General features: G+C 36.0%; 1 protein-coding gene across 2 annotated transcripts in view; it reads left to right on the plus strand.

The window, feature by feature from the left end:
• The window catches only part of CtBP (C-terminal binding protein), a 124,400-nt gene that overhangs the window by 14,028 nt on the left and 87,993 nt on the right, over window positions 1–22,379 (plus strand). Inside the window, exon 1 of one of the 2 annotated variants that reach the window (XM_089709779.1) lies at window positions 21,729–22,250. The exons of the other annotated variant lie outside the window; for it this stretch is intronic. The gene's annotated coding sequence lies outside the window, so the exon portion shown is untranslated. Of the gene's footprint in view, window positions 1–21,728; window positions 22,251–22,379 lie in introns of those variants that run through there. 2 annotated transcript variants of the gene reach the window in all.

The raw sequence follows: 22,379 nt of genomic DNA on the forward strand, positions 1-22,379 counted from the left end.
ACCTGCACTCGCACTAATCATCTGCACTCGCACTAATCAAAGTGTGAACCAGCCATAACTTGCAGTCGGTAATTACGCCGCGCGCATACGCACATACATTTTGCTCTTTCGGATCCGTACTGTTTTGTATTTTTGACCTCTGCACGTTTAAGAGCTATTACGCACTGTCGACCAGTCGCCGGCGACTCAGTCGCCGGCGACTGGACTTACTCCTGGACGACTGACGACTAAGTGCGCAAGCCCCTATTTAATTTATAGTAAGTCACAGTCGCCGGCGACTGAGTCGCCAGCGACTGGTCGACAGTGCGTAATAGCTCTAATGGACTTGAGTTTTCTACACATACTTTGATTTTGGCTAGTTTTATGGACTTGATTGCAAGTGAATTGGATACGTTGTTAGGATGGAAGAACGTGTGAATTTCTGGATGAAATAATTGATGTTGATTATTAGTTCTGTATATCTCCTTTACTTTTTGAAAGCATGTAGAAAAGCGAATATATATATATAATACATATTCTCTCGTATATTTTTGTAATTCCAATCTCCTCATATGTTTATTTGTTATGAACCAAGTCAACGTGCCAAGTCAAGTGCCAACTCACGATCATCGTGAGATTGCACTTCTTCAGAGCAAAGTTCGCATGAAAAAGGACTCTGCGCATATAGCAGAGAATAATTGAGTGCGATACATATTAAAAAAAATCTTCTCATATGATATTTTATGAAAAAAGTCTCAATAGGTGTCTAGGTGTGCCGCTTATACGCTACGCTATATAAAATAATATGAAAATATGAATGAAAAAAGCGTATATCCTTAATAAAACTGTTTTAGACTTTCACGGGTTTAGTAAAATTAAATGATTCCTAGTTCTTTCCCTGCACGAGTCTCATTGTTGGTGTCATACAATAAAATGAAGCTATTATTATGACCTTTCAAATGACATGCATCACAACTTGATACACTCTGGGGACGGAATTCATACAAAAGTGCCCATTCTCCTTTGGTTAACTATTTCCTCTCAAGAGATAATTCGTCAGACGCATGAGAGTATAGTATTATAAAGCCTCGTGAACGTCAGCTGGCGCTCGGTTGGGGGGGTGAGCGGTTGTAGCCTCCCACGCACATAGGAAAAAAAATACATTCATTCATTCATTTCCTCTCAGCTAAAAATTTGTCAAATTGTAGCTAACCCAATTGTAGTGTATGTCCTTCCCTATTATCGGCTCTTAGACGCACACGACCTCTCGCTCCGACCGCCTGCAGCCAACTGAGCTGTGTGAGCGGTGTCACCGTTGCACGTGCGCAAGAGATGACATAATACTTCCCTCTCTTTCACTCACATACACTACATCCCTCCTTTATTTTAGAAATTTTTTATTTGTTCAATTAATTTTATTAAATAAAATATTATGTTCTATTCGGGTATGTTAGTCTATACCTAAGCACCAGTATCAGTTAGTAAACACAACTCAGGGACACGTCCGCTCCATACCAGTGATAGAGTAGAATGTGTCACCTGGCCTAGTAATATAATTCTATCTATATGCAACATCTCTCCTTTTCATTTTTTTTTTCTACATTAAGTATATGTATATTCAAAATTATAATAATTTTTACAATATATGTATTCAAATCGATGTTAATTAATAATTTTTTCAAACTCAAACCTTCATTCATCAACCAGACCTCGTCCAGAAACATTTTAAAATCGTCAATATAAGGACAAAATATGAATTTACCACTGGTTCGGAAAGCCGCCTCAACAGAGAAGAGCCGGCAAGAATATATGTATAGGCATATAGTCGCTCCTTCAAAATCATAGAAAATAGAAATGTAACATCTTACGTAGGTATTTATAATAACAATAATGACAATTTATTTAAGTATACGACAATCTATCATGAATAAGTTGTATACTTATATTTAAGTTTATTAAGTCATCATTTATTTATTAACCAATGGGACGAAATCGTTTTCAGTAACTTAATGTATATGTAAGGTATAATGTTTAAACTATGTTCCTTCTGTAACTTAACTATACTTTTGACTAACTGTACCTGTACTGTACCTGTACTGTACCTGTTTTATTTTTTCCTTACATGGCTATTGCACTACCTTGTTGATATGTTTCACTCACTATTTATGATGACCTGCACTCCAGGTCATTTAGAAGAGGTGAATGCTGCTTCTTCTGACGCATAATTTAATTCACTTTACCTGCACCGGCATCACACACCGGCATTTTCCCACATATTAAAATTATAAATAAACGATAGCTGCAAAAGACCTTATAATTGGATTAGTAACAATCTAAGTAAAACTTCGGTACAATTATTACCAAGTGAAATGCCTATAGACTGGGTACATACTTAAATGCTCGGTTATTATTTAATATCTATATTCTGTATATATGTACTTCGTTACTAAAACAATATATGTTCCGATTTTAATTCAATATACCTAATAAAATCGGAATGTAATATAATATGTATATATATCTGTACCCTAAATAATATAATAAATATTATACGGCAAAATTTTAACCAAACATAATTGGTTCATTATTTATTCTTATTTAAGCAACAACAACTTATCATATGATCCTTAGGCACAAGGAAGATTTGTTTATTTCTTCGTTTGTCCGTCTCTCTTTCATATCGTAATAAAGCGATTTATGATATATTTTTGGGCGATAGTTTAGAGGCTAGAAAGTGGCAGCCTTTTTTATAGCGCATTAAAAATATTTAATTCATACAGATACATAGTATTACAATGTTAAGGTTGATAATTATCAATTATTTAAATACCAACTTTCGGGTATAAACCACTCTGACAGAATTATAGTCTTAGTGGAGCTTGCTCTGCAACAGTACAATATCATACTACCTATACTGTGCCATTGACTTCTATTGAACCGCTTTTAGCTTCACCTGTATGTTCGTATGACTGTATGCAACCGATTCTTTTCGATTCGCTTAGGACCTACCCAAACCGTACAGATTTAACTTCAGTGACAATATTACAACAATTTATTGACAATACAATAATGAATATTTAGTAAAGCGTGATTAATAATGTATTTCTTTTTTTATACTTCTTATTGTAACCTCAACACACACGCGGTGTTGTTCATTGTATGGTTATTACATTAATAACACATAGGTATTTAAAATTCAATAAATGTAACGAACCTAAAACGAATCAAAATGTATCATTTTGTTGATGACTTTTTTTTATTTGTTACTTATGATAACATTTGTATTTGTATTACTGACAACTTAATAGCCACTTGAAAAAGATAAAGATAACTTAATGACAATAATAGTGGCTAGACATTAATCGCACATTAATGGTCTGAAAATAAGTACTTAGTTGGATACATATTATTTTTTTTTAACTGTACAATGTTAACTGTAACAATCAGTAATACAAATTTAACTGTAACAATCAATAAAAATTAATTAACTTGAATTTACAATATTCAATTTTGCATTTCGAAATCAATACCACTATACCACCTCAATATTGTAGAGATTAATACTTGGAATTTATATTCTGACTAAGGCACGAATGGTGACCTTTTCGCGATAATACATTTTTTTTTTTTTTTGCTTTGATAAGAAATCTTTAACGTATTTCTTAATTGATAATCTTTTATTCATTCTAGTACGATATCCATTATTTTTTCGCAGCGGTGTTAATGCATTAGGTGCGATATTGAATGTTCAAAAGATGAGCTCTTAAAAGATGTATTACGTCGTAAGTACCTACTTTATGAATATGAAATCAGACCAGTCTTACAAACCACCATTAAAACTTGGATTTTATATGAATTGCTACGTTGTAAATCTTATTAAATTCTTAATAACTTTTAAACTTGTAAATAAAATTATTAGTGTATTGACCACAGATCACAGAAATAGATCTCTATGGTATTGACTTTTATAATACTATTCACGTTGATGTTTGTGTTGCTGATTTTCTCGTCTATTATAAAATTGGTGTTTTTAAATTAAAAACAGTCGTTATTAATATAGTAATAACTAGATACACATGGTGTATGATTTTACCTTGGTTCTTACATATACCTTGCATATAGGTACCAATATTTGCGGTATGATGTGGTTATGATCCATTTTTTATTTTACATTAAATGTTCGTCTTGAAATTGACCTTTATTATCTATCTAAAAATTTTAAGTGTATATTTGACAGGTTGTTTGTCACTATACACTATCTAAGTATCAAAGTAATCTACTATATAAAAATAAGTCGGGTTTTCCTTCCTGACGCTACAACTCCAGAACGCACGAACCGATTTCCACGGCTTTGCACTCGTTGGAAAGGTCTCGGGCTCCGTGAGGTTTATAACAAGGAAAAGGTGTCTCTGGTGCGAAACGGACTTCGCCAGGTTTGCTAGTTATTAACAATTAACGATTCATATTTTATGCCAACTGTCTATTGTCCAACTATTGTCTTTCACGGTATATTATTGTATAAATTACGTAAAAGTCGTTTTCAACGTTCCAACATGTAATGATTAACAGTGTGTTATACCTAACCCCAAACCGGGGTGCTACATTTCCGCTGAGGGAGTAGTGTTATACTACTGCTACGTTCCGTTTAGAAAGCTTCTACATACCCGCAACGTTCCCGCGCAGGGAATTGTCGCGTCCTTGCCACGTTCCGATAAGGAACCTCATACGCTGCTACATACCGCTTAAGACCCATCTTCAGTAGTAGTACGACATTGCTACGATTGCCGCTGAGGAAATCCTTCTACGTCTTGCTTGCTTCGGCTCCTTAATTCCTGTTGAAGGAATTCAGCGACCAACCCTAACGACACCCTACCGCCTAGCCTTCGCAACGAGACGCGCACTCCATCTTACGTCCACCTATATCAGTAAGAGCCCTACCGGAGGGTTTGGACCTAGGCACACCACGGCTCTTATTGTTACTGATATTTGTATTTTATTTTATTAATTAACTAAATTAATTGTCGACTGTATGGTGAGCAGTTCTTATTATTATTTTTTTTTGTTTCCACCTCACCTACAACGCCACATAGTATGTATATATAATAAAAATGAATAGCCAAATATGTTGCCAAGTGTAAAACTCAAACCTCGGCGCGCGGCGCGTATCGGCTTAACCAATCCGGATAATATTCATATTCCAATTCGTTTAACGAACCGATAAATGGCGAAAGAGCATAACAACGTCTGCCAGGTGGCTAGTTTGAAATAATGAATATTGAGACTACTCTGTATGTCTCTCATTCCATTTATTTTTGTTTTCGAATATTCATTGTTTTATTACCTTACTCTGTTTATGATTATTATACAATCACTTAACCTGACTAACTTTATAGTTGTCGGTTAAAATATGTGCAATACCTACCGCAGATATTTTAGGCATTGTTATCATTATGATTATTCTTTCGTTGTTTAACAAAATCTGCTATGAATTTACGAAAATATTAAGTCACCTTTAGATATTATGAATAATAAAAACTACCTACTGTAAATATTTTAGCATTTATTATTTATACTCTTAAAATTGTGTTATTCCATTTTTAATTTGGATAACAATACTAACCGTAACTATTTTCGAAGATACAATCCATATTAGAAGAAACACTATGAAATGATGACTAACTATCACATCTTTTTTAAAATCGCGTATGTAAGTGCATGAATTCGCAATATCGGCATCACCCAAAATATAAACATTTTATACGAGCATCACCCGTATCACATCACTACAGGCATCACCTGTATTGTAATTATATTACGACTACCAGGCATCTCTGGTATAAAATTACAAAGTACATACGGGCGTCACCCGATTTTTGTTTTTTCCACTACCAGGCATCATCATCTGGTATAACATTACAAAATACACACGGGCGTCACCCAATTTTTCTTGACCACCAGGCGTTATCTGGTAACACAGTACAAAGTACACACGGGCATCACCCGTTTTTTTCCTGTACTACCAGGCATCATCTGGTAACACATTTCAAAGTACGTACACGGACGTTACCCTTTTTTTGTCAGGCTTCATCTTGTAAAATTATAGCTTAACAACAACAACTTTAGAAATCCCTTGTCGTGGTCTACATCACCATCGAAACACATACATCAGAACTTCCATAATGTTACTATATTAGCCTGTCCAGGAAACTTACGTTCCTGATATAACCATGATGATAACCATTAATTACTTCTTTATGCAATAATGAATAATCTTAAATAATACTCATGCAACTTCACATCGAGTAATTAAAATAAGATATAAGTGGGTATTTGGTATAATTATATTTTTTGTAACCAGACAAATCTATTCTGAGCTGATCGGGAATCGAACCTTCTTAGCTCATTTAATCATGTTTAATCCTCTAAGCAGGTTTTTACATATCAGTATTAATAAATTTATATGTAATCAAATGTCCCAAAATAATAATCTACAGCCTCGACTAAACAAAATATCACATAAATTAATCTCGCTTAACGCAGTTACAGTCCTATGAATGACTACGTGAGTACATACTGGACGACGCTAGCTGTATACCCGTACACTGTACAGTGTATTTATCATACAGGCACCATACGCTCGAGCAATAAAGACAGCCCGCGTATGCATTGGTATTTGGTATCAGTGAAGTTATGTATACGAGAAACATTTTACAACACCTACTTTATCCTTCTGGCTACAAAAACAGCGTTATTAATACATACCTACTTACTAACGCATTATCACCAATACAGTTGTTCTCTCTTTTACTCTCACGCACGAGACATAATACATGTCTCACTCATGTACTTCGTAATAACAACTGCCGATTAAAATATAAAAGAACGTCCAGCCACGACGCTGAATGGTGCGTGACTAAGTGAAACTCGGGCACTTAGCTGAGTTTTTTCTTGCCAAAATAGAGAGCGGGTAACGTATCTAGCTTTTTATATATCATAGTCTGGCTACAATTATTTAAGAGGTTTTGCTAAATCTTTATGTAAACGAAACCTTCGTTTTCTACGGCGCGGAGGCACGCACATGTTATTGCTTTGTGCGGGTATTTTTTTTTTTATGTAAGCGTCACAAAATATCATAATTAAAATAAGTATGTGTGTCTATTATTATTAACTTTAATATTCCCTTCGATGTAACTTGACTGTGGATATAATTAGTTCAATAGTTATCACAGCACACCTATTTCCTCCCTTTTTTTGTTTGTTTTGTAATTTTTTTTTTTATTATCAACAAAAAATTACTTACATTTATTCCCGATTTACCTCGTCGCCAAAAATGTAGTGTATGTCCTTCCCTATTATCGGCTCTTAGACGCACACGACCTCTCGCTCCGACCGCCTGCAGCCAACTGAGCTGTGTGAGCGGTGTCACCGTTGCACGTGCGCAAGAGATGACATAATACTTCCCTCTCTTTCACTCACATACACTACACCAATATCTCAACGAAAAAAAATAGTCAGCTGGTTACAACATGGTGTATTATACGTCAGCTGGTGTCTCGAACATGAAAGTTAAATTTAAAGAAAAATTTATTTTCCGTTATTTCCTCTCAAACAAAAATTTACCTGATGATAGCTTATATGTAACTGTGGATAAATATATATGTCAGCTGGCTGTATCTTGGTGGAAAAACCGTCAGCTGATACGGGAGGCTACAACCGCTCTTCCCCCCAACCGAGCTCCAGCTGACGTTCACGAGGCTTCATAATACTATACTTTGATGCATTTTACTAATTACCGCTTGAGAGGAACTTGGTCATAAAATCTGCTGCTGGCTCCCGGACCATCGCCGGAGTTCGAAACAAAGAGGCGAAATTCGCTCCGGCTCAGTAATTTATTCCCGATCACCTTTATCATTGCCAATGGCGCCATTACCGAGTGCTTTATTGACGAAAAAATGCTATGTTACAACGAAAACAAGCCACTAGAGTTGCGCGGCGTCGAATTTGATATAACGTCGGCGCTGACTCATGTAGTGACGGCGGAAGGGGGTGGGCGGGAGCGGGCGAGCCGCGCGGGGGCGAGGGGGGAGGTGAAAACGCTCAACTCAGCCATCTATTGTAGTATTGTGGAGGAAGGTTGTTTTTGCGAAGTGGTATGTCAGCGACATACCGAGTGCCGGCGGACCGGAGGTAAAACAATCGCTTAGAATAAAACGGAGAGATAGTAGATTTTATACGTTGCGTTGCTTGCGTTGATGGGTTTTCTTGGATGTTCAACTTTTGTTGTTTTAAAATGTCGTGCAAGAAATTTCGTGTGTTGTTTTAAGGACTGTAGCTGGTTTGGATTTAACTTGTTGCATCTTATTATTTGTACTCGAAAATAATGTTGCTTACTGTTATTCTAACTTATTAAAATTTTCACGTGTAAGTTTTTGCATGGTGAAATAATATGATGGATGTAATTGGTATTAAGAGTATGGCTATTACAAACTTATTCAACGCTCTAATAATACATAATACTGAATTCATGTACATGTGTTGTCTTTAACAATAGATAAGCGTAATGCATCACACTTCTATTTATAATACCGATAATTAGGCACGTATTTCACCAGTCGATACGAAGTACGAACGGTTGACAAAGGTAGGTAGGGACGTGACTTTAAAGTTTTTATTTCCACGAATAAGGTGTTTTATCGTAGAATAGGTGGGAGATGAGTCAGCGCGGAAGTGAATTCGCGACAATGCTAGAAACGGCTATTACTTGGCCGAACTAAAGTTGGCCACGGCACTTTGGGAGCGGTGCGAAATAGGGCTGCTGACTAGAGAGTTTTTGTTTAGAATATACAGTTGAGAGTTGACTATAATCTTTTGTTATAGATTTAGTTGATACTCCGTTTTTAAGATTAAGTGTTGTTTTAATAAAATGAGCGGTTCATTGGACGGTCATGCAATGAATTTATTTTCGTAATAATTTTCAATCTGATGATTTCGTTCAATAGAGTGATGAGTCGTTTTTTTATTGCTTGCGACACTCGATATATTCGCTTTGTATCTATACTTTAAACTTAAAAAAAATACAATGAATTATAATGGTGTGTCAAGTGTCAACCCTATCATTTATCAGACTTCAAAGCAAAAAACGGAAATCGATTAAATGACACCAGAGTAATTGCGTCACAATCGTTTTATAAACGTTTAAAATAACAGTATAAAGTATTTGAAACACATCTTAATACTTAATATGTACCTAAATAAAATGATTATGTAAACAGCTATTTCGTCACTCGTCTCATATGTAGGTATCTCCGATGTTTTACCTTATCGGACGCGTGTTTACGAAAAATATAATAACGTTTTATCAGTTTGTTTGGTTGCCATAGTACGAAGTCTGCTAAATGCTATAACCATTTTGTTGTCACGGGTTGTCGCGTTTATATATTTTCATCTGTGACGTTGTTTGTTATCGTTTGTGGGGTTATATATTATCGATTTATGGGAAGAGTATTAGTTTGTTGTATTGGTGTTTGGTTACATATATTTATGTGAATACTAGCGGTCCGCCCCGGCTTCGCCCGTGGTACATATTTTCGTTTTCTATACATAAAAACCATCCTCGTACTTACAGGAATATAATAAAAAAAGAATGATCGAAATCGGTTCAGCCGTTCTCGAGTTATGCGCTTACCAACACATTTTGCGATTCATTTTTATATATAAGAAAGAAGATAAGAAGAAGATGACAATACAACTAATGCATTACTTTCTGATGATACGTTTACGTGTCATCATTACATGAGGAGTTTTAAAAAACATTGTAGGTACAATATAAAGGAATGTGTTTACTGCAGATAAATTTATATTTAAATATCAACTATCTACAAGAATTCCACAGAACGAGACACGTTCCCGCGTCTTATCGGCTGCTGTCAGTCACCTTTCGAAATTACGCCTAGAATTCGAAGTATTCGTCTTAATAACCATTTAATACATTTAGGGCTTTGTCAAATAGACTACGTTATTAGCGCGCGTCAGAGTGCTAACCTGACGCTGCGCTATGACACTGAAATGTATTGTACTACGCGGTAAAGTCTTTGCCAGATAAAAAGTATCTGACAAATTTATTACAATATTGTGAGAAAACGCGTACCTAGCGTGTGAAAGAGCGTTGTCATTTCGTTCTGTTTGACTGTTCTCACTCCACATAGTACAACATAATTCGGCATCATAGCGCGGCGACAGATTAGCGCTCTGACGCGCCCTAAGTGCGCATTCTATCTGACAAAGCCATTATATTAATATGAGTATGCATCGCGATGCTAATTTATTCGATGCGATGTCGGCTTAACCGGATCCGTAACGAGTGAGTGGTCAGCGTGAATCGGTTTTATACCTCTTATGTATTATTTATAGCGTAAACGTGCTGTTTAAAAGTTTTTGCGGCGTCATTTGTGAGGAGAAATGTTTGATGTTAGACGCGTGCCTATTGAAATTTGGTATTGTTGCTTGTATGGCATGTACTTGTATGAAATGTTTGGTTTAGCTTTAACTTTCATACAACACCCACCTAGGTATGTGTTATATGAAAGTTTCTATGTGTGTTTATATTGAGAGAATTATGGAAATACTGCCGTTAGTTTTCTTTTAAGTACGTAGGTGTTATGTATTCTATGGTCTTGATTATGATTATGGAATTTCGAAATGTTTGTTAATTATATTATATATACGGCATTGTTCGGATTCGTTAAAAATACATTTAATCTTTGTAAGGAATATAATTTTACCACTTCCTAATTCGATGTTACTAAAAATAACTGATAACGAACCAAATGTAATCGGAAAGTTATCGATTTCGATACAAATTTGGGTTACGCTGTATGTGGCGTATTTACTCAATTATGTAGGTGTTGCGACAAACAGTATCTACGATAGCGGATATTTTATACCTCATATAAATATATGTACGGAACGTAAGGCTTTAACGAATACCTATTTTCAAATAAATATTAGTCTTATATTGAGATGTTATGAGCTCTTAAACTAATAAACAGTTATGTTTTCTATTGATTTAACTCAGTCAAAAGTAATAAGACTTCTTTGGCAGCATTACGAAAGACGTACTGTTAAAAATTGTTATGTAAATAAATCTGAAGAGAAGAGGCAAGTAAGTGTAAGTGTTCATAGTAGAATCACAAATATAAGTAGGTAGTTTGTTTTATTAGAATATGCGTGCCTTTATAAATAAGCCTCTTATAAAGTTGTTGTTTGTACAATTGAGAGGAGCAACTTGAAGCAAGTATTAATATTTCGCAAACGCCTTGTATTGAAAGTTGAAAACGTATTTTCCGTACGACTGGTGCCGTTGTGCATTTGCAGTTTGAAAGTATTTTGTGTTGTGCATTTGTTTGTGGATATTTTTGTTATAATTGTCTATGCAATGTAGCTTAGGTGGCTCGTATGGAAAGGAAGCCAAATCGATATGGATGATAGGTATCAGAACTTTTATAAATACGTTGACTTGTGATGTAGCGTGATTGTGTAAATAGTAAATACCGATGCGTATGTTTTATAAAATCCGATTACATGTGAAGCTGCCATGTGCCCTATTATGTACTGTGTTGTGATAGGTTCGGATTATTTTATAATGGGCTCATGTACGGGTGATGTAAAGAATGCTAAAATACTAATAATATACACGTATACTAGCTTTCCGCCCGCGGCTTCATATACCTTTGTCTAAAACTTAATAAATTATATACTAAAACGTTCCTCTTCAATGACTCTATCTATGTAAAAAACCGCATCTAAATACGTTGCGTAGTTTTAAAGATTTAAGCATATGTACATATAGGGTCATAGGGACAGAGAAAGCGACTTTGTAGTGATGTTATAATATAAAATGAAGATGTATTATATACCTATAGCTTATGACTTAAATATGTACCTACTTAGATTAAGTCGTAAGTTAAAGTTAAGATTATGCATGATTATTTAATTTGAACGGGATTTTCTTTGGAGTAATTGTAAAAGAATTAATTAATTGATATTGTTAATTAGAAATTAAACGCTTTCCAGTTTTACACTTTATAACCTAAACTATCTACATGTACATTTAATAAACCAAACGTATCTAGTTTGAACCGGTTCCGAATTGACGTATTTATCGGGTAATTACCCGTAAAAGCGGCTTGTCTAATTATTATCGGCGTTGGTCGGTGACGTTAATAAGAATGCTGAAGACATCCATTTCGAGGAACGTGCTTGTCTGTTTAAATGGATAGATTAAATACGAATATTTTATGTGTATAAAAAAGCTAATTTTAATTTAAATTTCGTCTTTTATTTACACAAAAATAGTCGGTAGGTAAGTACCTACTGGCTGGTAATTAATACGCGTTAGTTTGTGTGACATTATTATTGAATATGGTTTTATAATTAACGTTTATAAAAAGTAAAAACGTATAATAATTGTTTTAAATAATGTTGCCGCAAAAGAAAAAAAAAGTTATAATTGAAGTTTAATAAGTTTTTGATAGAATTTGTTGAACAAGACGATCTAATTAGAAATAAAAATTCGTGAACGTCAAACTTTTTGTCACGCCGCGTTCTAAAAGTTGTGAATTATTATAATTCAAAACTTTTGAACTTGATTTAGCATATCGCGAAAGATTTAAATTACATGTCCATTTTTAATTTTTAAATATGTAACTTCATCGATTAGGCCGAATGATATTTTTTTGAACGAAACTTAGTAATTCTCATTTCTCATTTTCAGCTAAAAAATTAAGGCAAAAGTTTCAACAGAAATTGTATTTTTATTATTATTAATAATTCTGCAGTTAGTGAAGTTATGAGTGTGTTATGTTCATCTTTTATTGCTCATCTTCCAAAGCAAAATACATCGTCCGCGCGAAGCGAAGCGAATCGAATTGTGTATAAGTTGTTATTTAACTCCACACTGAACGCATTCGCGAAATCGCCTAAAGGTAATTCATTTCGGAATTAATCGATCTGTTCCGGCCCGTACATAATATTATAATAGGTTACAATGACGTCACTATGCGTATTTAGAGACACGTGTAGATAAGAAGGCACATGAACACTATTTAGGTAACCGAGCCGGGTGCGACATCTCGCAGTGACGTCACGCTTTCCAGAACTTTCCATGAATTATCGATTCCCCAGGGCACACGCTGGGCCTTGATTAAGACGGTTTTATTAGCAGATGGCGCGGATTAATTTTCTCGAGGAATTATTCTGGAAAAAAGTAAAAAAAAAATGCTCGAGACTTTTTCGCTTGCTTAATTAAAAGATAGATGAAACTGATAAACTTTGCAAAGAACATTTTACTTGCATATAGTTGCGACAAGTCCTACTTTGAATAAGCAAAATATACATGAGTATTGTTTACACAGCTCTTCATATTTGATAATTTGTCGTTTGTATAGTTGTTTAAACTCATAGTCATACAAGTATTTATTAAGTCGCCAATCGTCAGTGTACGTATCAAAAACGAATAGATCAACTTGCGTAGACGACTATTTACAAATAAATATCTCGCCCGTCAGTAACAAAACAAAACAATCAATGATTCAAATTATTTCACTTACCATTCATTGACGTTAATTAAACTAAATGACATTATGACATCTCCAATATCTTTCCTGTCACAAAGCTTTTATGACGTAAGTAAGTTAGCCGATTGGAATCGCTGAGATATACTGTGGCCGTTTCAATCCATTGAGCTGATTCCGCTAAAGTTAGATATACTATAGGTATATGTGTGGATATAGGATTGAGAGAAATTTTCAAAGAGCAGTTGCAATCAGCTCTGTGTGCCCGGTTTGCGGGTTGAAAAGTCGCTGACGTAACTATTCACGGGCTAACGTTATTTAGTATTGAGGTGGATAGATGCTCCAGGTTTTAGTTATGTTCTGTGTAATGTATGTAGTGTCCTCGTTTTGATGTGAACAATTAAGCTGTAGGGTAGTTGGTAGAGGTTGTGTGCTTTGTTGCGAAGTAGATATTTGCGGGTGAATTTATTAATTCATTATTAGATTTCTAGATCCATGATTTGAATTTTTGTTTATTGCTGAGTCAAACTGATAATACTGTGGGTCAAAATATAATTTTCCCGGTATGTATGACGCCACATACCTTCTAAGCCGTTCGATACATGAATATTATAGACTTGTAACATAATTTATGTAAAACAGCATGCAAATAAAAGGGCGCCGAGCGACATCGCGGTGAACAGCTAGCGAAGCCGCAAGCGAACCGGGTGATACGCAAACTGGATATCGGATGCTGCACCGCGAAACGAGTTTCCAATCGCCAGGTGGCATTGAGCGAGGTGGCCTGTCAATGTCAATTAGATGAAGTGGCCCGACATTTTGCATTTTATTGTGCGCCCAATGCATCACGTTCGGGGGGAAAGTTTAGCGGTTTTAGTGTAATTAATTATAATTTTAGGTAGGTTTCAGTGACGAACTTAAGTTGAAGTTTGTGAGTGATACCATTTTACACGATATTTTAATCGGAAAAATAGCAAATAGCTCTTATCACAGTAGACTGAAGAACTTATGTAATAATACTCGTACTTTTAACACGTATTCATTCTACACATCTCGATTTATGTACCCAAATGTCTAAAAGATGTGTATTAAATAGATTAACATTTTTTATTCTGCAAACGGTATTCATAGTTATACGTTACAATGTAAATCCGATAGTAGGTAGGTACCAATACACATATCAGTTACAATGTAATAGATCGGACTTCACGTTTATCCAATCTAATGCCGGGTCCAGACTGGTGAAACGTAACATGCAATGTAACATGCAATGAAAGAATTCACCGTCCACATTGCTGCAATGTATCATGAAAGGTAACACACTTTGTAACAATTTCTCATAGTTTGGACGTCTTGCGCGCGCGAATTGTGCATTACACGCGCATGCTACGAGCATTACAAGCCGCGCGCGGAGCGATCCGAAATTTGTCGGTTTTTCGACGAACACAAAGGGGCAAGGAACACGACTACGGGAGGTTCGTAGTGAATGCGCGTTATGAGCGCGCTATGCGTCCACACCAGCAGCGAACATGCAATGAAAGGCAGAATGTTACATTGCATGTTACGTTTCACCAGTCTGGACCCGGCATAACGGTTACTTGACGTTTGCTGCCCATTTTTTACAGATCACTTTGTAATTAGGTCGTTACGGCTCGCTGCTCATTGGCGGTCAAAAGTTGGTTCTGTTTTCTGTTTACAATACTTTCTATTTACCTGTGAATGGATTACAGTCACTTTCGAGCGGTATAGACGGTTACTTGGAATAGATATCTATTGTTTACGATACGGCGGTGTATTTAAGAAGGGATGTTCAGTTGATGATGCGTTTTCGAAGATACAAAAAAATGGATGAGACAAAGACAAACGTATTCAGTTAAACTACAAAAAAACGTAAGCGTGTAATTCTGAGATATTTTCTATGAAATAATGGCTTTTTTGTTCTTTGTTCAAATATATCTTTAAACATTTCAGATTAATTAATAATTAGACTATCTAAATTCTCATAACGGCATAATGTCAATTGGAAATTAATGATATCTCCAAGATAATTAACGTTTTATCCTCTCATCAAATCTCATGAATCAAATACATATATATGTAATACATAGTCTATCAAACTATCAAGTTATTGAATTCTACAAATTGGCTCTGGTATAATCCGAATTTAAATTTATTAAGCCAATCCCTATTATATTCTAAAAAATTAAAATGATAGTCCGTGAATAATTTATAGTATAAGTATAATATGTAGGTACATAGTAGTAGGTAATAATATCAATGTGTATTTATGTAACTATAGGTACATGGGTCAAAATAATACACGCAATCGATAATAAAATTAAACCAAAAACGGATAAAAGCAATAGCCAACATTAACCGTGTTTCCGTTTTGTAATGTTCAGTTATATGTATACTAAATAATACTCTCGCTTCCACGACCTTTTGTCCCATTAAAAAAACATGGTGCAATAATTTAATCGCAGCAATGATTCATTGTAATTTGTAATATAGTTGCGAATGTAAATGATCTTGGTGGAAATTAACTTGATAGCGCTGCGCTATAGTTACCTCGCGCTTGTCACATGACGTTTAATATATGGAGGATATAAGAAACGCAATTGCAACTGTCGGTGTAGGGGCAAGTATGAGATGTGTAACGCTATGTGAAGGTAGGGTGTTAAACTGTTATGGGTGTGTTAATTGGATTATGAGGAGCAGTAAATAAGCTTAATAGTATGGATTGTGTAAGAATGAGTCTACTAACGAAGAAACGGAAAGCTTGCAATTTGGTATCATGTTTTTGATGTGTGAAAAAAGTTATATTGGATCCAGTTTTAGATATGTAATCAGAATACATTAATACAAACTGCCTGTTTATAATACGCGCGTACCGGTTGTTTATATGTACCGAACATTTAAGATGTAACGAGCCATCAAAAGCACATTATCAATTGAAAATTGAAATGATCGCCTTGAAAACACCGCTTTGAAACTCGTCTCGAAAATATATTACCAACTAAAACACCGATCATTGAATTACGCCGAACTTTCTCCATACAAAATTTTATTACGCGAATTGTTTGTGAAGTTGGTGATAAGAAATGTGAACAATCAAATGTCTCGTCGATTATTCGGGGCACACACTGGGATAGCGAGTTGCGCCGCGGCGCGGGGGGAATACCGAGTCGGTAGTCACCCTACTGTGGGAATGCGGTAGGGCTGGCACTACGGGGTTATCGTTTATTTTTGTTTGTTTTTATTATACGATAAGTTTATAGTTTAACGTGTTGAAGTATATGCGTTTGTATGTAGTGTGGTGGTTAATATTTGAAACATTATATTTTATAAACTATTTATATACAGATAAATGTATAGAGATAAATGCGTTCAAAATTCAAAAAATCTACTATACGCTTGGCTAGTGTCTGTAGGTGTTTACCTACATTAGATACGGTTAACGGCTCCAGCATTATTCAATCGATCAGAAGATACATTTCTAGTTATAGAGTAAGTACTAAGTACCTAGTAAGTATCCTAATTACTAATTAATTATATGCAGTGTATTTACCAACACTGTGTTTTGTCAAACAGTACATTACTTTAGCTACATACTGACATACAAGTTTAATTATAATTTGTGTTTATTAAAAGCCGAGTGGCATCCTTAGCGCAAAGTCACCCCAGTGGGTCGGGGTGGCTCCAAGGTCGCTCCCCCGCCAGCGCGACCCAACTGCGTCGTCCGAATTCGTATTGAATGACTTTGAAGGGAATTCTTAAACTGTCGACTTTGTAATAAAGAAAAAAGAGCACATCGCGTTGATTTATTTATTTATCTTGAATTGTTTTTTTTATCTATGTATTTGGTGGATTAGTTACATACTGTACTGGCTTGATTAAGGATGTCAGTGTTATGATTGTTTTGCTTATGGCTATGGTGTGTTTGTGTTATGTACATATGTATTCACGATAGTGAATGTGAACTTCCATTAATTTGATAAAAGGAAGGTTCTTTAGTAATTAATACGATAGTATCGTATATATGGGCTTATTATTTTATTCGTTTATAACTATTAGTTCATTTTTTCGTTGAAAATAAAATAAAATGTCTACTCTTGATATTTGAATACGATATCATAAAAAAAACGTACATACATGTTTTTCGAAAGTCACAATATCTTTATAAGTTTATACCAATTTTATGCACAGACAGTATTGAATATTGATATTCCTCAGTCAAAATACGGCCTTCGTCTACTAACTATGTAATTAATTCTGTATTTCAATTAATTTATAATTATTATTTCGTTGCAGGTACGTAAACGAGCCAATTAACGTGACGAGGTATTAGAACGCGCCGCCGCGCCGGGTACAGTGAGTCACACAAGACATAAGACTTTCTAAATAATGGCATAATTACATGAATATAATCAATTGTAATGCTATAGTTATAACTTTGAAAAGTGGGAAAATAATCTTACAGTATACGACAAATCGTATGGTCTATTAGTCTTTAATGTATACAAAAATATCGGGTATGTGTGGAATTTAAGAGCCATGACGCACTGTTGATTTGTCGTCGGCGACAAGTCGGTAAGCGTGCGTCATCAGTTTAAAGGGGATACGGGATGTCGTAAGGTAAGGATGTATTATACATACCTACAGGATAGTACTTGAGAAAGGTAGATTCTACATTAAACGGGATTCTTCAATCCTGTTTGGTAAAATCTGCCTTCTGATCTCACCCATGTCAAAGTATGCATAAGCTTATGCGTTCAGAGTGTAGAAAAGGGGTAATCGGTTGGTTTTATGGGAGATGTATTTTTAAAGTAACACGTACGTATTTATACTTTACACTAAAAACGTTAAAAAATATTTTTCCTCATGTAATATTTGGTAAACCTAAATCCTGTTACCTATCTACATGTATGCTAAGTCTCCTGACGTACAATTTCGGTGCACCCGACTAGGATAAGTTAATTTAATGTTCGGATTACCTTGACTGCTAATTACTTTACGGTGATAAAGTCTAGACATGTGCCGACCTAATAAATCTAGGCGCTGGAGCAATATGGCGACAGATAGTTAATCAAGACGGCTCTCTGTGTGGTTGTTTGTGACGTTATAATTACGTAAATGCATTAGTTTGGATGGTAATGTGTTTTTGCTTGATTTAGTTTAAATTGTAGGCTGGAGGTGTCGATGGATGCACATGCAACTATAGGTTGAGACTTGAGAGTACTATAATGTATAACATACTTGGTATTGTTCACTAACACTTGTGATTGATTCACGGTTACAAAGTTGCATGCTTTAGCTCGTTGTTGATTATATAAAAAGGTGACTGTAATGGCAATTTACTGCTTCGTATTATCTCTATTTTTAGAAAATTAGCTTAGCGTTACAGGCATTTTTGCTTCTTCAATCGAGAAATTTCGAAACATCCTGACAAGTTCCACAATTTATAGAATCGTGTCTCTCAAAACGCAATACATATTTGTTTGCCAAATCGTTAGTTTAGCTGTGGACGGGGATCGTAACTATGTCACGTCAGTGTTTTGTGGAAACGTGAAACATGCCGACCCAGCCAGCCCATTTCGTGTTTGCTCCAAAGCATCTATAGGACATAGACAACGTAGGTCGGTATATAATATAACTCGAGCGACGGGCTTAACGTTTTAGCAGTGCTGAGAAGTATCTTTCTAAATGAAGCGAACGTTAGGGCTAATGCCAAAGTGGTGTCAGGACTATAAAAAGTTTTGTTTTACTTTCTACGTGCGTTTGCTAACTTTGTTTTCTATGATTATAGTTTTCATTAACAATTACTAAGGTGGTCGTAGCATGGCAACAGTGCTTGATTCGGGGTTGAGTATTATTAGATGTCTACTTGTATTTATATGATTGTGTTGAACTATCATTGTGGTAGGTTCTTGCTCGTCTTCATGCAACGCAATTAGCAGATTTAATTGCTTCTTATTGGTGCATTAAACTTATCAGAAGCACGGTTAATTGATCGGCGAACATAATGTATAAAGTATTTGCAGTTAGCTCACACCGCAGTGGTTCGGATTTACATGTCGGATCCAGGTATTAATTCGTTTTACGGCATTGAATGAATATATTCACGCGTAATCGGATGAGGCCGGACAAGTGTGCGTACCGATGTTATTCCAGTCGCGTGTAATATAATTAAATGGGCTCTGATAAAATTGGGTTTGTGTCACAATGTATCTGTCTGTTTTAAATAATGTTAATTTTATTTGTGCGCAAGGTTATCGCGGGGTCTTATTCTCGAAATGCGGTTCCTATGCAGGCGGTTAATAACGCATGTATTGTTTTGAAAGTAGGTATCATTTGTATTGGTTTTTGTTTGTATGTAAGAGAAATACAAAGTAAATTATGTACTTATGTAGGTATGTTACAGTGCTTAGGAATGTGTATAGAAGTTGAAATTGAAGAGTTTGTCAATTTTGAAATGGATGATGATTTGAATGGATTTGGCTAAATTTAAATGTGTATCTAATGCCAAAACCTTTTGCTAATGCTTCAATGAAACTTAGATCTATAATATAAAAATGAATCCCAAAATGTGTTGGTAAGCGCATAACTTGAGAACGGCTGAACCGATTACGTTAATTCTTTTTTTATTATATTCCTTGAAGTACGAGGATGGTTCTTATGTAGAGAAAACGTAAATATGTACCACGGGCGAAGCCGGGGCGGACTGCTAGTATAAAATAAATAATCATTTACAGTTCTGTGTTATTGCAAACTGCAGCTGCACAACGTCATCTATTAATTAAAGTTTTTGCAATTAATGCGCCCGAATGTATTTGTAAATTTTCTCATTAAACTTCTTATGGATAAAGTCGAGCAGCATAAGTTTGCAACTTTGAACTACATATTTCAGTGCACTCGCTAGTTGCGAGTTGGGACGCTTGCTCGCAGACAGAAACTTTGACTTGGTAACTGCCGTTTATATTATGTTTACGATATACATAATACAGGTACAATCGATGACGGAATGTGTTAATATGAAATAATATGCTAATGTTATTTTTGAAAAGTATAGAGGGGAGTCGGTTTCATTCAAAATGTATGTTGAAATACTCTGATCATTTAAATACGAAACAAGCTCTATTAATAAACAAATACACTGAATCATGATATAGGCTGTTGTTAATAAACATTACACAATACATTATCAGAATTATTTAGATGAGATACATATCAAATGTCCAGAGATAATTTGTTGAGTCGATTTCAAAGAGAAGCGGTGATAACTTGTTTACGCGACTGTCTTGCTGTTTGTGCGCGGCGTCTGATAACTAGTAGGTATTATTACCAACAGGAAAATATGTCTCGAAATAGCGCAGTTATACATGTCGACTCGGTCATTATTCACTTTTTGTCCGAGCCCCGGCAGACTAGTTGGGTGAACGCGATTGTACACGCTCCGCTTGTTGCCGCTTTGTCATTTTTTGGACGAAACACTCAAATTTCCGGACCACAACTTGAACGAAAAAAAGTAAAAAAATATATTTCGAAAGTCTCGTTTTGTATTTTTCGCTTCATTAACGTTCCCGTTTCGAGTGTCTGCTGCGCGCTTTTTGTCCCAATTGTGAATCACGTCGCTGTGCGTTCGCGTGTCGTCATAGACTTAATTAAGCTTGACGGCAAATTGATCAATTTTCGCGTCTCGACGTGCGCTCCGATAGGCCGGGAGGCGTAGGCGTCACTGAGCCGATATAATCTCCTTATTGATCGTATCTCGGCAAACGTTACCGAACATAACTTGCGAGCAAACTACACGGCGCCCCTCGGCGATAGGCAGAGGTTTAGCAATAGGCAGAGTGCGCGACGCATAAATTGACTTATATTTACTCGTGAAATTTTATAGCCGCCGCGTCGACGACCTCTCGTCACCTTCGCCTTACACGAGGTACAATTACTCTTATCAATGCTAATGTTGCGCAATTGCGTTAATAAAATATTGAATTAATATTACACGTGCTATCGCCGCGGCGCATTCGAGAAGGTTCTCGGCTGCCGCGTGGCTGCGCTCGCGCTCGCCGGCGCGACTAGTTTGAAGCCCGCGCTCATCGCCCTGCCTGCAGCCGGCCGCTCGTAAATTGCATTTCGCCTGTGTGAAAGGCGACCGCCAACGCTGCATTCGCCGGCGTGTCGAATTTATCGCGGGATCGATACGTGTACATGTAGTGGGTGCACTCGAAGCTCGCAGTCGTTACCTGGGCCGACGTCACCGCACGTGGTGCGACGGCGCGTGTGCATGTGTGCGCGCCGATTACATGGAATTCGACGATTACGCCCACCCACACACGCGCGCCGCGCTGCGAGCGCGCGAACAGTAATAATAATAATTAGCGGCTTTATTGTTATTCGGCCGGCGCGGCAGATAACGTGCAAAATGTACGAGGCGATCTCCTATTTGGAAAGGTTTTCATTGTTAGCGGTGTGCGGACGTGGCGCGCTCTGATTGGATTCGATACTGAAGGACTTTAGTTTGCGAGCGTGCGAAGCATTCGTGTTGTTTCCGTTAGAGTTAAGGATTATAGTGATGTGTGGAATTTGTTAGACTTGTGTTTGATTAAGTTATTAAACGAATAAACTTCTTATGTCTTAAAGTTCACTCTTAGGTATTTCGGCTTCTCGTGAAGAAGATAAAATTAACAATATTTAAGGGTAAGTCAACACACTTTCTAGGCCACTACGCGTCTTATCTTATCACAAAGTTTTGAATTACAAATGTTTATAACCTGTTTATCACGAAATTATCCATACATATGTAACAACCAAGGTATACAATACAAC

Source organism: Colias philodice, chromosome 23 (genome assembly GCF_061535455.1).
Source record: "Colias philodice isolate Cphi_HAF_F1 chromosome 23, ilColPhil1 Martin Lab GWU primary, whole genome shotgun sequence".
In the NCBI taxonomy this organism is placed as follows: Eukaryota; Metazoa; Arthropoda; class Insecta; order Lepidoptera; family Pieridae; genus Colias; species Colias philodice.